The sequence below is a fragment of the Saccopteryx leptura genome, chromosome 3 (genome assembly GCF_036850995.1).
Source record: "Saccopteryx leptura isolate mSacLep1 chromosome 3, mSacLep1_pri_phased_curated, whole genome shotgun sequence".
Taxonomy (NCBI): Eukaryota; Metazoa; Chordata; class Mammalia; order Chiroptera; family Emballonuridae; genus Saccopteryx; species Saccopteryx leptura.
This window is the reverse complement of record NC_089505.1, coordinates 142,508,022-142,524,165: the sequence shown is the minus strand read 5'-3', so window position 1 is coordinate 142,524,165 and position 16,144 is coordinate 142,508,022.

Here is a 16,144-nt window from a genome sequence, read left to right as displayed (position 1 = left end):
AGCTCCCACCAAAATTAACCACTAAGTACCAAATTTACCATCTTGCCTGAAATAATAAAAAAATAAAACAAGATATGGGATATCAGCCAAGGAAGAACAAGGACCACTAAAGAAGGTAAGCCATCTGATTGCACCAGCTTAATGATGTGAAATTTCTAAGCTGTGATGCCCAGGAAATGAACCTAGATAGAGCCCGAAAAATTCCTTGAGTTGAAGACATAGAGCTGAGAATGTGAGGAGCATGTTCCCTTGAGTATTCAGCTGAAATACTTATCAGTTCTTCTGTGTTAGCAAATTACTCATGGCCAAGAGAACCACTGACAGGGATTAGGGGTAACAGTGCTGGCACCCACACAGAGCTGAGACTAGTACCTGTTCCCACCATCCAAAACATTCAAATGGTAGAAAACCTCATGATTCATGAAGAATTCCATAGACTACACAGAAGAATCTTGACTCAGTTCTCTAATAGTAATACTATGTTAACTGTTAATACAGTAATACTGTTAATACATTATTACTATTATATAATACTATTGTATAATACACTGAGCACTGCTTTAATTTGATCTAATAAATCTTAAAAGCAAAACACCAAATGATCAAACTGTTTCTGATAACACTGAGTTCCAGAACAAAGCTCAAGAATATTTAAAGGAGTAGGGGGAGGTGGAGGAGAGTATAGGAGGATTAAATGGTGATGGACAGAGACTTGACTTCAGGTAGTAAAACACACAATACAGTGTATGGAAGATGTATTATAGAATTGTGTACCTGAAACCTGCATAATTTTGTCAACTCATATCATCACAATAAATTCAATATTAAATTTAAAAATATGTATGTTTAAAAGAATACAATTAATCTTGCACCCAATGAGATGAAATTTTAAATTTCTGGTATCTAATCAAAAATTACCAAGCATGCAAAGCAGAAGAAAAATATAAGCCATAACTAAGACCAATTGACACCAATCCAGAACCAACACATATGTTATTAGCAGAAAGGTGCATTAAACATTCAAAAAGTTAAGTAGAGATATGGGAAATATTAAAAAGACCCAAATAAAAATTTTAGAGGTAAGAACTACAAAGCCTGATTTGAAAAAATATATCAAATAGGATTAATAACAACCAAAAATTTGATTAATCCAAAGATGGCAGAAAACAGGAAAGGGGAACAACAACAAAAAAAAACACCAGAAGAAATTAAAAGAAAACAAATAAAGATGATAAGTTGATAAATTTAAATTTATTTACATTAAATGTAAGTGGTCTACATATCTCAATTTAAAAGCACATGTTCTCAAATTTTATTTAAAAGAAATAATAACCAAACTATATGCTGCCTACAAAAATTAGAAATAGAAACACAAGTAGGTTGAAAATAAAAAGATGGTTCTTTGAGAAAATTAATAGAATTTACAAACTTCTGGCCAGAGTTATTGGTAAAAAAAAGAAAAAAGGTACAATTGCCCATACCAAGATTGAGAGACAACATAACTACAGATTCTACAGATATTTAAAAAATAATATGGAATTATTACGAACACATTTATACCAGTATATTCACTAAGTAAAATAGATAAGACAGCCTGACCAGGCGGTGGCGCAGTGGATAGAGCGTCATACTGGGATGCAGAGGACCCAGGTTCGAGACTCTGAGGTTGCCAGCTTGAGCACGGGCTCATCTGGCTTGAGCAAAAACTCACCAGCTTAGATCAAGGTCGCTGGCTTGAGCAAGGGGTTACTCGGTCTGCTGAGGGCCCACAGTCAAGGCACATATGAGAAAGCAATCAATGAACAACTAAGGTGTCGCAATGCGCAACGAAAAACTAATGATTGATGCTTCTCATCTCTCCGTTCTTGTCTATCTGTCCCTGTCTATCCTTCTCTCTGACTGTCTCTCTGTCTCTGTAAAAAAAAAAAATAGATAAGACAGAAACTAACAAATCTCAAAGATAAAATAGATAACCTAGAGTTGTATATTTATTTTAAAAATATAGAATTTGTAGTTAAAGCCCTTTCAAAAAATAAAGTTTCAGTCCCTAACGGCTTGACTGATTACCTCTAACAAGCATTTAAGGAAGACATAATATATAGTTAATTCTACACAAAGTTATACAGAAAAGTTGAGTTGATAACAATTTCCAACTGTAAGCCATTATTACATTGATATCAAAACCATACAAAAGTAGTGCAAGAAAAAATATCCTATAGCCCAATACCCTACATGAACATAGATGCAAAAATTCTTAAAAATTTTATCAAATGGAATCTAAAATTTGATGAAATGATAATATTATATGTTTCTAGTTATCCCATAAATACAAAGTTGGTTTAATATTCTAAATCAGTCAATATAATTCACTATATGAACAAACTCTTAGCAATATCCATATGACTATCCTAATGGATACAGAAAACCATTTGATATGATCTAGTATCCATTCTCAATTAAAAAGCCTCAAAAAGTAGATGTTTTCTTTAATCTGATAATAAAATTTATTTAAAAATATCACCTAACATTATGCTTAATGGTGAAAAACTCATTACTTTCTACTGAGATCAGGAACAAGAATGTTCTTTCTTTTATTCAATATTGCATTGAGGATCTGGCTAGTGCAGTAAGCAAGAAAATAAAAGAAAAGGTGTTCAGATTGTAAAGACAGAAGCAATCTTTTTATTCATAGATAATATGATCTTCTCTGTAGAAGATATGACGGAATCTATAAAAAAGCTACTAAAACTAATAAATGTGTTAGAAAGATTTCAGGATAAAAGATCAATGTAAAAATATGAAATTTATTTATACACACTAGTATCCAGTAAGCAGACATTCAAATTTTAAAAAGCAATACTATTTACAATAGCCTAAAATACTTAATAACTATTTAATAGGTGCTGGACTCTATGTTATAATGACAAACAGGGGCACTGCCTTCAAGAAACAAATAAGCCCTGACCAGATAGCTGGTTAGAGTATCATCCCTATGCAGTTTGCTGGTTCAATTTCCTGTCAAGGCACACACAGAAACAGAGAGTTATTCCTGTCTTTCTCTCTCCCCCCTTCCTCTCTCTCTAAAATCAATAAATAAAAGTTTTAAAAATAACAAAACAGATAATACACTCTGATAAGTAGAAGAATAGAGGTAAGTGTGGATATTCAATTATTATTAACTTTCTCCTATTACGAAACCTGTTCTATTATCTGAGAATGACCCACAAATAATCTAATAATTCTGTAAACTGGATCAGCACAAGCAAGATTCCTTATGCTATTAGAATAACATTTTTCCTGATGTCCATGTGCCTGTAGTTAAGAGGATAAGTCATTCCTCATTCACATTTGAGATTCTTTTGTCTAATAAAGCAGTTCTCTGGCCCAGAGAAGGGGTCAAAAACCTGTTCTAAAAAACTTCAGCTGCCTATTTCTCTTTGCAATTGCACCAACTGGCAGAACCTGAGAACTTAAAAGTGCACTGAGGCCCCCAATAGCTGAGACATCATTAATCCTATAGGGCTAGCCCGGAATCCTCTTTTGTTTGTTTGTTTGTTTTTTGGTTTGTTTTGTTTTTGACTCAAAGCTGATTAATTAAAATAAGAATGTAATTAAGATTTTAAGTAAAATTTTTCAAATTCTTTAGAAAAAAATAAACCCAAATCCTTAAGCACCCATTTATAAGTACAGTCCTAGGATTATTCTTGTACTCAGTTAATTAATGCAGTTTTTCTAGTGGCCTCTACTAACTTGGTTGAACAAACAAGTTTTATTGAGTTATCATACTGAAACCTGAACATAATGTTGCATAAGTGTTACAGAAAGGCTGCTGTCAGTTTCTAGCTTTTTAAGGTATCAGAGTCAAAATACATCACACTCAAGCCAGAGACCACAAATAATTTAAATGTTTATTACTCACACTGGTATGTGTAAGTCAAGGGGGTTTCCCTGAATGAGTGGTAGGGCCAGCAAGATAACACTGATGTTCCACTGGAGGAGAAAAGAGAAACAGTATGCATGGTCAAGGGGATATATATATATATATATATATATATATATATATAGAGAGAGAGAGAGAGAGAGAGAGAGAGAGAGAGAAACAGAAAGAGAGAGAGAAAGGTAGGGGGAGATAGAGAAAGGGAAGCATCAACTTATTGTTCCACTTAGTTGTGCACCCATTGATGGTTTCTCATATGTACCCTGACTGGGGACTGAGCAGGCAATCTTAAGGTGGAACCAGCACCGTCAGGATGGAGCTGGTGACCTCAGGATTGAACTGGCAACCTCCAACCTCAGCACTCCCAGACCACCCTCTATCCACTGTAGCACTTGCACCATCTACCTCCCCATGATACTTTTTAATGATGCCAGGGCAAACTAAGTTCTGGTGGAGGATAGGGGAGAGAGAGGGGCTGGATGTGTTATCTCACATGTAATTTATTGGACTGCAGCAGAAGTGAGTGCAAAGCTTTTGCTAGCCTGTTGGTTTTCACCTTGGGGGAGCTTCTGGAGAGACTGCCAGTTTCCATCTTGACAAGTATTGAATGATTTAGCCAAATGCAATTGTGCTAGAGTGATTTAACTCTATCTCTCTACAATAAGCAATAAGTAAAGACAGGCATGCTAACCAATCAAACAACATAGTGTGATACAGACAAAAACAGGCATTATGTAAGTTTCCAAAAACCAGTGCAAAGAAGAACATCCTTTCTGAAGCATCACAGAAAGGCAATGCTCTATCAGGGTTGTGAGAAAACTGGGCATTTACCAGATGAACAAGAGAAGGAAGCAAGTTTCAAGAGAAGGATCTGGACTCTAAGGAAAGAAATGTTATGAAATCAATAAGAAGCAGTGAATGACTTGGGGGTGCTGGAGTTCAAATGAAAAGGAAGAGCGGCAGGTAATGATACAGAGAAGTAGGCATCTTATAGGTGTGCCAAAGTACCTGGACTTTATCCATGAAGTAATTCATACCTCTTGAAAAGTCCAAAGAATAGGAGGGACATGGTCTGACTTGCCTTGAAGAGGTTGGACTGACACTGTGGTTGGGGAATAATTGAGGCACAAAATAGAGGGAAGTCAACTGGAAAGTTTCCAGGAACATACGTCTACAAGGAGCACTAAAACATCCTTGAGTATGTAGTAAAGAAAATTACATTTACCAGACTTCCACATGTGGATGGAAGTAATATTTATAAGAATGCAGGCTCTGGAACCAAATGGCTTTGGTCTGAATCTGACCTCCACTGAGCACATGCTTTCAGGGTAAGGAGCATCAGAGGTGCTATAGGAGGGAAGAAGAATGGACAAGTACATCTCATGAAACAGATAAAAATCTTAAAGCATCTCAGATTTAATGGGGAACTCTTGATATACCCATTTCTACTAAGCCATTTCTCTTCTCATCTTAAAGAATAATATGACATTCTTTCAGTTGCTCAAGCAAAACCTTACAAACCCTATTTGGTTCTCCTATACACCACACTGTAAAAATGCCCCCAATTCTTCATCCTTTATGTATTTATGACATTTGCTATGGGACACTGTAGTTTTCACTAAAGACTAAAAAAGTCAGAGGCCATTTTCACACCCCTTGAAGTATGGACTGGCCTTATGAATTGTTTGGTAATAGCAACGTGTCAGTTTTAAGCCCGGGCCTCAAACTGCTTCTGTGTTTCTACTTACTCTTTCATCTCTGCCATTGCCAGGAGAGTGTTCCCAGATTACCCTCTTGGACAGGAGACCTGTGTAATAAACACAAATTACACCTCATCCTATCAGAGTCCTACACCAGCCGACAGCCAGGCACAGTCCAGCTATGAAGTAAAGCCCAACCAAAACCATTAGATCCACTAGCCACCCCAGACTCTTCTTCTTTTATAGCACTGAAGTCTGGTGTTTAATTTTTATGCTACCATATTAGCAATACATAAATTATACACACTATTACCCCATTTTCTTATATGCCAGACATATTAATTATATCACACAAGTCCTATACTTCTACCTACAAAACAGATCTTAAATCCATTTACTTTTTTCCTATCTGCATTGCTCCATTCTAGTTTAAAAAACCTCATTACCTCCCCTGAGCTACTGCTTTCTCTGCTTCCACTCTAGACATTTTATAATCCATTTTTCAAATGTCAAGGAGAGTAATTTTCCCCCAAAAATAGAAACCAGATTACGTCAGTCATTCCTCAGCTTAAAACCCTTTAATATCTTCTCATTGCTCTCAGAATACAATCCAAACTCCTCACTGTGACCTCTAAGCCTTGCATGGTCTGCCTAATATCAGGATGAAAAAGTGGCTTGGGTTATACTCTCAAAAATAGTATCTTCAAAGAAATGTGAAATCAGTTCCTATTTAAAAATCTTGGCTTGAAGAAACATATTTTACTATTTTAATTCATGGAATATTATTTTGGTAAACATACCAAATTATATCAAAATGAAAGTTTCTTTGGTAAACACTGAAACTAAACATGAAGATCTGCTTTTACAAAATTACCAAAAGATTTTAAGGGGGTCATAAGAAGAGAGGATAAAAAAAAGAAAGTAAAGATACATTGGAGGTCCAGTGCATCACACTGAAACAATGGGAGGTTACATTAGACCTGAGACAGAAGTCTACATTTGGGGCCTTTGGATCTAGGGGGTAAAATGTTGCTTTGGAAAAAATATAGACCAGCTTTGCTCTCATTTCATACCAACTGGACAGTGGAGAAATGGGTTTCCCCTATGTAAGAGGTAGTAGCTGCAAGATTAGACATGAAATCAAACTCATTGAGAATGGGCATAGGTAACTGTTGCTTTTTATTTTTATAGAGAACTGTTGGCTACTAAAAAAAAAAAAAGAATGCTTTTGCCTAATTTCTCTGTTTTATACCTGAAGAACTCTGGGTTCAGTAAGGTTTAATGCACAGTGATTAATTTCCATCTGACTTGAATCAAGTATGCTAACCTGACAACTCACCATTCACAACTCTAAACACCTTTCAGGGATGAATTGTCTTGAATTGTATTTTTAAAACAAATAGCCCTCAAGCAGTTGACCTCTAGGATTGAAATAGGTTGAAAAATAAAGGCTACTAGGATGGCAAGATGGTAATGGAGTAGGCAGATGTACCAACTTCCACCTCCCAGAACCAAAGTGGATTACAACTTAATTTTAAGAACCATCATCTGGAAAAAACCAATTTTGGACTAAACTGAGAGGACTCTTTAACCAAGGAACACTGAAGAAGCCACACTGAGACTGGTAGGAAAAGCAGAAATGAGGAGAGGTCTGCCCAGCTCCCAGGAGCAAACGGTAGCCCAGAGAGACTTGTGTGGCGGGAAGTGAGTTTAGCAGAGGGGAGGGCCCTGGGCTCCAGGAACAAAGCCCCAGCTTACAGCCCCAGGGCCCAAAATAAGTGTATGGACACTATTTAGCTATGAAACAAGTCAGGATACTGTTTGTGAGAAAGAGACAGATTTCTCAGACCCAGGATTCTTCTTAAAGGGACAGCACAAAAAACCTCTTTCACAACCACAAACCCGGGTCTCTGGGGGATGGGGAGAGATGAGAGGACCAGAGTGGCAGGAAGAAAGAGTAATCTAGGAGGCATAGGGAGAAACACTTTGAGGGACAGCCACCCTAACCCCCGGGCTGAGTCACCCCCCCAAATCTGAATTGAATATTTCCCCTGGAACCAGCAAAGGGAAGCAGGACAACAGCCAAACAAGCTCTTCTGCAGCACCTAGAGCACAGTCCATTAGAAGGAGGGAGCCTTAAGGAATACAGTATTGAGTGCTAGGGTCTATGGTGTATGCCCCAACCACACTACTGAGGGCTTGATGAAGGGTGGGCACGGAGGGACGCAGAAGCGCGGTCCTGTCAGTGGGGGTGGGAGCTGGGCCAGCCATGACTGAGGCACAGTGTGAGCTCAGTCTCACCTGGCGAGGGCAGAAGGGGTGCACAAAAGTGGTCCGGCCAACTGCAGCCTGCCTGCAATGCCACCTGCAGGGGAAAGGGGAAAGGCAAAAGCCTGGGATCTGCAGAGACTCATGGCTGAGTGTGGGCATGCAGCCCTACCCAGCCTGTAGAGCCGGGGCTTGTCCCCTACACTCAAGTGCAACTCCGCCCACAGGGGCAGGGCAAAAGCCTGGGAACAGATGGAGAACAGCAGCTGAGCGCAGGCGCACAGCCCCACCTGGCCCGTAGAACCCTGGGCTTGTGGCTGACAAAGGAGCGCAGCTACACCCATGGGGGCAGGCAAAAGCCTGGAAATAGACAGAAACCCACGACTGAGCAAAAGTGCTCACCCCTGCCTGCAATACCAAGGCTTGCGGCCCCAGATGTGGCGTGCAGCCCCACCTGTGGTGGTGGGGTGAAGGCCGAGGCTTGTAGACCTGGGCATGTGAACATAGCCCCTTCTGTGGAGGAGAGAAGGAAACTGCAGCAACAGCCACAGCGAGCCAGTGCCGGCAACGCCCACACCAAACACCAGAGGCAGTGGCAGAGGGAATGTTGGGCCTGCAGACAGACCACACCTAGGGAACACAGAGGCCATATCCATTGGACTACAGTGGCCACACCCCTCTTATACACAAATAAAATGAGAAGGCAGAGAAATGCAACCCAATTGAATAAAAAGAAATCCCCAGAAAAGGACTTGAATGAGTCAGATATAACCAAATTACTGGATGCAGAGTTTAAAGTAATGATTGTTAGGATGCTCAAAGATCATAGAACAACAATAGATGATCATAACAAACAACTAAATAAAGAGATAGCAAGTATAAAAAACAACATTGAAATAATAAAAAAGAATCGGTCAGAAATGACAAATACAATATCAGAAATGAAGACCACAATGGAAGGAATTAAAAGCAGGATGGATGAAGCTGAGGATTGAATCAGCGAGTTAGAGGACAAGATAAATGAAGGCACAGAAACAGAGCAGCAAAAAGAAAAGAGACTCAAAAAGACTGAGGAAACTCTAAGAGAGCTCTGTGAAAACATGAAGAGGAATAACATCTGCATCATAGGGGTTCCTGAAGAAAAAAAGAAAGAACAAGGAATAGAGACTTTGTTCAAACATATCATAGCTGAAAACTTCCTTAAATTGATTCAGAAAAAATTCACACAAGTTCAAGAAGTACAGAAGATTCCATTAAAGAGAAACCCAAAGAAATCTACACCAAGACACATCATAATTAAAATATCAAAGCTAAGTGATAAAGAGAAAATATTAAAAGCTGCTAGAGAAAAAAAGGCTATTACCAACAAAAGAGCTCCATAAGGATGACATCTGATTTCTCAACAGAAACACTTGAGGCCAGAAGGAAATGGCAAGAAATATTCAAAGTAATGCAAACAAGAGCCTACAACCAAGACTACTTTTTCCAGCAAGGCTATCGTTTAAAATTGAAGGAGAAATAAAAAGTTTTCCAGACAAAAAAACAACAACAAAAACTTAAGAAATTCATTACAACCAAACCAATGCTACAAGAAATGTTAAGGGACCTGTTGTAAACAGATCAAAGGGGGAAAAGAATATAGCAAAAGAGGAATATAGCTTTAAAGAATAAAATGGCAATAAACAACTACATATCAATAATAACCTTAAATGTAAATAAAGTAAATGATCCGATCAAAAGACATAGGGTAAGGCCCTGGCCGGTTGGCTCAGCGGTAGAGTGTCGGCCTGGCATGCATGGAACCCGGGTTTGATTCCTGGCCAGGGCACATAGGAGAGGCACCCATTTGCTTCTCCACCCCCCCTCCTTCCTCTCTGTCTCTCTCTTCCCCTCTCGCAGCCAAGGCTCCATTGGAGCAAAGATGGCCTGGGCGCTGGGGATGGCTCCTTGGCCTCTGCCCCAGGCACTGGAGTGGCTCTGGTCTTGGCAGAGCGATGCCCCGGAGGGGCAGAGCATCGCCCCCTGGTGGGCAGAGCGTTGCCCCTGGTGGGCGTGCCGGGTGGATCCCGGTCGGGCACATGCGGGAGTCTGTCTGTCTCTCCCCATTTCCAGCTTCAGAAAAATACAAAAAAAAAAAAAAAGACATAGAGTAGCTGCGTGGATAAGAAAACAGGACCCTTACATATGCTGTCTACAAGAGACACACCTTAAAACAAAAGATGCTCATAGACTGAAGGTAAAAGGATGGAAAAAATATTTCATGCAAATGAAAATGAAAAAAAAACTGGCCTAGCAATACTTATATCAGACAAAATGGACTTTAAAACAAAGGCTATAGTAAGAGATAAAGAAGGTCACTACATAATGATAAAGGGAGTAATTCAACAGGAAGATATAACCATTATGACCTAATATAGGAGCACCTAAATATATAAAGCACACTTTGATGGATATACAGGGTGAAATCAATAGCAATACTATTATAGTAGGAGATTTCAATACCCCACTAGATAGATCCTCAAAAAAGAAAATTAACAAAAAATAGCAGGCGTAAAGCACACACTAGATCAACTCAATTTAGTAGATATCTTCAGAACCTTTCACCTTAAAGTGGCAGAATATACATTCTTTTCAAGTGCTCATGATAAATTCTCTAGGATAGACCACATGTTAGGGCACAAAAGCGTTCTCAACAAGTTTAAGAATATTGAAATCATATCAAGCATTTTCTCTGATCACAATGAAACTAGAAATCAACCACAACAGAAAAACTCAAAAATACTCAAACACTTGGAAACTAAACAGCATGTTATTAAATAACAAATGAGTTAACAATGAGATCAAAGAAGAAATAAAAAAAATTTCTAGAGACAAATGATAATGAGCATACAACAACTCAAAATTTATGGGACACAGCAAAAGCAGTACTAAGAGGGAAGTTCATAGTATTACAGGCATACCTCAAGAAGCTAGAAAAAACTCAAATAAAAACTTAACCCTGCATCTAAAAGAACTAGAAAAAGAACAGCAAGTAAAGTCCAGAGCTAGTAGAAGGAAGAAAATAATGAAGATCAGAGTGGAAATAAATGACATAGAGGCTAAAGAAACAATACTGTGGACCAACGAAACAAGGAACTGGTTCTTTGAAAAGGTAAACAAGATTGATGAACCTTTAACCAGACTCACCAAGAAAAAAAGAGAGAGGACTCCTCAAATAAATAAAATTAGAAATGAGACTGGAGAAATAACTGACACAAAAGAAATACAAAAGATTGTAAGAAAATACTATAAAGAACTGTATGCCAAAAAATTAGACAACCTAGATGAAATGGACAAATTTCTTGAAACATATAATCTTTTAAAAATCAGTCTAGAAGAATCAGAAAACCTAAACAGACCGATTACAACAAATGAGATCTAAACAGTTATCAAAAAACTCCCAACAAACAAAAGCCAAGGCCTGATGGCTTCACAAGTAAAATCTATCACATATTCAAAGAATGAACTCCTATCCTTTTCAAGCTATTTCAAAAAATTCAAGGGGAAGGAAGACTTCCAGGCTCTTTTTATGAGGCGAGCATAATTCTGATTCCAAAACCAGGCAAAAACAACAGAAAAAAAGAAAATTATAGACCAATATCCCCGATGAATCTAGATGCTAAAATTCTCAACAACCAACTGGATTAGCCAACCGGATCAAGCAATATATTAAAAAAATCATACACCATGATCAAGTGGGATTTATTCTGGGAAGGCAAAGCTGGTACAATATTCGCAAATCAATCAATGTGATTCATCACATAAACAAAATTATAACCACATTATAATTTCAATAGATGCAGAAAAAGCATTTGATAAAATCCATCATCCATTCATAATCAAAACTCTCAGCAAAGTTGGAGTACAGGGAACATACCTCAACATGATAAAGGCCATCTATGACAAACCCACAGCCAACATCATACTCAATGGGTAAAAATTAAAAGCAATCCCCTTAAGATCAGGAACAAATCAGGGGTGCCCCTTTTCACCATTCTTATTCAACATAGTCCTGGAAGTCTTGGTCATAGCTATTAGACAAGAAGACAAAATAAAAGGCATCCAAATTGGGAAAGAAGAAGTAAAACTATCATTATTTGCAGATGATATAATATTGTATATAGAAAACCCTAAAGTCTCAGTCAAAAAACTACTGGACCTGATAAATGAATTCAGCAAGGTGGCAGGATATAAAATTAATACTCAGAAATCAGAGACATTTTTATGCACCAACAATGAACTGTCAGAAAGAGAAGTTAAGGAAACAATATCTTTCACTACTGCAACCAAAAAAAAATAAAGTACCTAGGAGTAAATTTAATCAAGAAGATTAAAGAATTGTACTTGGAAAATTATAAAACATTGATAAAAGAAATCAAGGAAGATACAAACAAATGGAAGCATATACCATGCTCATGGTTAGGAAGAATAAACATCATTAAAATGTTTATATTACCCAAAGCAATTTATAAATTCAATGCAATACCGATTAAAATACCAATGACTTACTTCAAAGATATAGAACACATATTCCAAAAATTTATATGGAACCAAAAGAGACCACGAATAGCCTCAGCAATCTTGAAAAGGAAGAATAAAGTGGGAGGTATCACACTTCTTGATATCAAGTTATACTACTAGGCCATTGTACTCAAAACAGCCTGGTACTGGCATAAGAACAGGCAGATCAATGGAACAGAACAGAGAACCCAGAAATAAACCCATACCTTTATGAACAACTGATATTTGACAGAGGAGATAAGAGCATACAATGGAGTAAAGACAGCCTCTTCAACAAATGGTGTTGGGAAAATTGAGCAGCTACCTTCAAAAAAAAAAAAATGAAACAAGACCACCAACTTACACCATTCACAAAAATAAACTCAAGATGGATAAAAGACTTAAATGTAAGCCATGAAACCATAAGCATCTTAGAAGAAAACATAGGCAGTAAGCTCTCTGACATTTCTTGCAGCAATATATTTGCTGATATATCTCCATGGACAAGTGAAATAAAAGACAGGATAAACAAATGGGACTATATCAAACTAAAAAGCTTTTGCACAGTTAAAGACAATAAGAACAGAATAAAAAGACAAACTACACAATGGGAGAACATATTTGACAATACATCTGATAAGGGGTTAATAACTAAAATTTATAAAGAACTTGTAAAATTCAACACTAGGAAGATAAACAATCCAATCAAAAAATGGGCAAAAGAAATGAATAGACACTTCTCCCAAGAGGAGATACAGTTGGCCAATAGGCATATGAAAAAAATGCTGAACATCACTAATGATTAGAGAAATGCAAATTAAAACCACAATGAGATATCACCTCATACCAGTGAGAATGGGGCATATCAACAAAACAACACAGAATAAGTGTTGGCAAGGATGTGGAGAAAAGGGAACCTCCTGCACTGCTGGTGGAAATGCAGACTGGTGCAGCCTCTGTGGAAAACAGTATGGAGATTCCTCAAAAAATTAAAAATGGAACTGCCTTTTGACCCAGCTATCCCGCTTTTTGGAATATACCCCAAGAACACCATAGCACTGTTTGAAAAGAAGAAATGCACCCCCATGTTTATGGCAGCATTGTTCACAATAGCAAAGATCTGGAAACAGCCCAAGTGTCTGTCAGTGGATGAGTGGATTAGAAAGCAATGGTACATATATACAATGGAATACCATGTCACCTTTTGTGACAACATGGATGGACATGGAAACTATTATGTTAAGTGAAATAAGCCAGGCAGAAAAAGAAAAAATATCATATGACCTCACTCATTTGAGGAATCCAATGAACAATGTGAACTGAGGAACGGAATTGAGACAGAGGAGAGATCAAAGGGACCAGAGGGAAAGGGGATGATAGGATGGGATAAACCTGAAGGGGAGGGTGGAAGGCACTGTGGGGAGGGGGGCAAGGGAGATGTTGAGGGGAATAGGGGGGAGAGGGGATGCATTCAGGGCAACAGTAGAATCTATGTAAACACAATAAATTAAAATCAATTTAAAAAAAAGTAAAATAAAGGCTACTAAAACTATAAAAATCACTAAAATTAGATCCTGTTTGTAAATGTGGGTATAGCTCCAGAATACCAAAGGCAGCCCAGGGAAACCCAAGAGAGGCATTAGGTGTAGTGTTGGGCTCCAGTAGGAACGTTTTTCACCTCCCAGGAAATAATTTTCAATATGAAATGCAGTTTGTCAATGCCCCATCACACTGCGAGTGTAGATTTCCTGGCACCTGGCTGCCACAAGGCCTTTTCCCTTGGCCCCTTGCAATGAGAGGTGCAAGTGAGGAAAAGCTGCTTTGATTTCTCCTTGGCCAGGGTACCCATATTACAACATGGCCCATAGTTCTACTCCAGTTAAAGAAACTCTTCTGCAAAAATAAAATTCAACAGAAATGGTACAGGAGATAAAAAATAAAAAGTCACTCTAACATGAGCCTCCGAAACTACCTAGTCTGCTCTCTCTCCAGCTTCTGTGTCTGCTCCTTCCAGTCCTTCAGATCCCAACTCATTCCACTTCCCTTTGAAGTCTTTATGCCATTACAGCCCTCAGTGATTTCTTTGTTTCATAAATATACAGTCAGAATTCATTCTCTCTACATCACTGAAACATCTCTCTCTCTCTCTCTCCCTCCCTCTCTCTCTCTCCCTCCCTCTCTCTCTCTCTCTCTCTCTCACACACACACACACACACACACACACACACACACACAAACACACACGCTCAGTCAGTGTGAGCTACCTCAATGAACTGTACTATCTTTCAAGCAAAAAACCTAGTGGTCATCTTTTTTTGCCTTTTACTTCCCCAATCCATTCACCAACCACAAGGCTTGATCAGTCCTTCTCTGAAACATCTCTTGAATCTGGCCATTCTATGTCCATCCCTGACATGACCCCTCAAAACAGCTACCTTCAGTTTTTTGGTCCCTCTCTAATTTTTCTTTCCCAAGTCACCCATTCCAACATATTATCTAAAATTTAATCAAAGTGCTCTTCATAAAATGCAAATCAGATCATATTGCTCTCCTGGATTAAACATTTCAGGGGTTCCCTTTGATCTCATCATATGCATCTCAATTTCTTTACCTGGTTTACAAGACTGCAAAATCTGGCCTATGATTTTCTCTAAGTAGCTTCATCTCTTGCCATTTTTCCAAATCACATTTACTTCCAGACTTGTAAATTCTGTAAGCTGTGCCTGAAAACTCTTCTCCCTGCCCATTAACAGGCCAACCTTTACATATCCTTTCTAACACAGTTAAGATACTCCCTCAAAAATCCTTTGGGAGCCTTCATATACCAATATAAGATGTTCTTCTTCTGCAATACTACAGTCTTCTCTATTACCATCATTCTATAGAGACAGAGCTTTTAGTTGCAAACAATGAAACACCTTTAGTCAATCAAAGCAGCATTAGGTAGCTACCAGAATCTCTGAGATGACTGAAGAATTGGGTTTGGAAAGGACCAGGTCAGTGATAATGTTCCAGGAGGCTCCACTGTAAAAATGGAAACAGTGCAGAAACAATTGCCTTGGGTGAACAGAGATGCCACTGATGCTGGGCATGGGTTTGCTACCACTAGGACCACAGCACCTGCCTCAGGTTGGTGGGGCTTAGATCACAGGTTTGCACCCTCACTGCAAGACAGGCTGGGAAGATAAGTTCCATCTTCTATCTTGAGGAGTGCTCAGATGAATTATACAGTTCTGTTGAAGAACCCCAGAGTGAGGAGCCAGAACCACTTATTAATTTTAAAATGTTTAATGAGTTTCTAAAAAAAAAAAGTGTTAAAGTTGTCAGCTGATATAGTATATATCTTTTTTGTTTGTTTCTGGGACTACTTTGGGCAAGACCATGTCTGTGCTGGCAAACAATTTAGGTCTAGTAAAGAGTATGGAAATATAAGTGAAACAGTGCCATATACTTTCTGAGCGCAGAACACAGACAAATGGACAGAAAGGTGAGGTGGAGAGCAGGTGCGCATTAGTGACAGCAAGGATGTGAAAAGGGTTTTATCCTCAGCAAACCTAGAAAACATAGCTGTAGTCTTCAACCCGGTTAGAACTGGGGCACTGAATGGGGTCAGTAAGGTGACAAGAGAGGGTTAGACTACAGTGTGCTTCCATAACCCTTCCCATTTCTCCAATCATAGAACTTACAAAATTTTATTGGA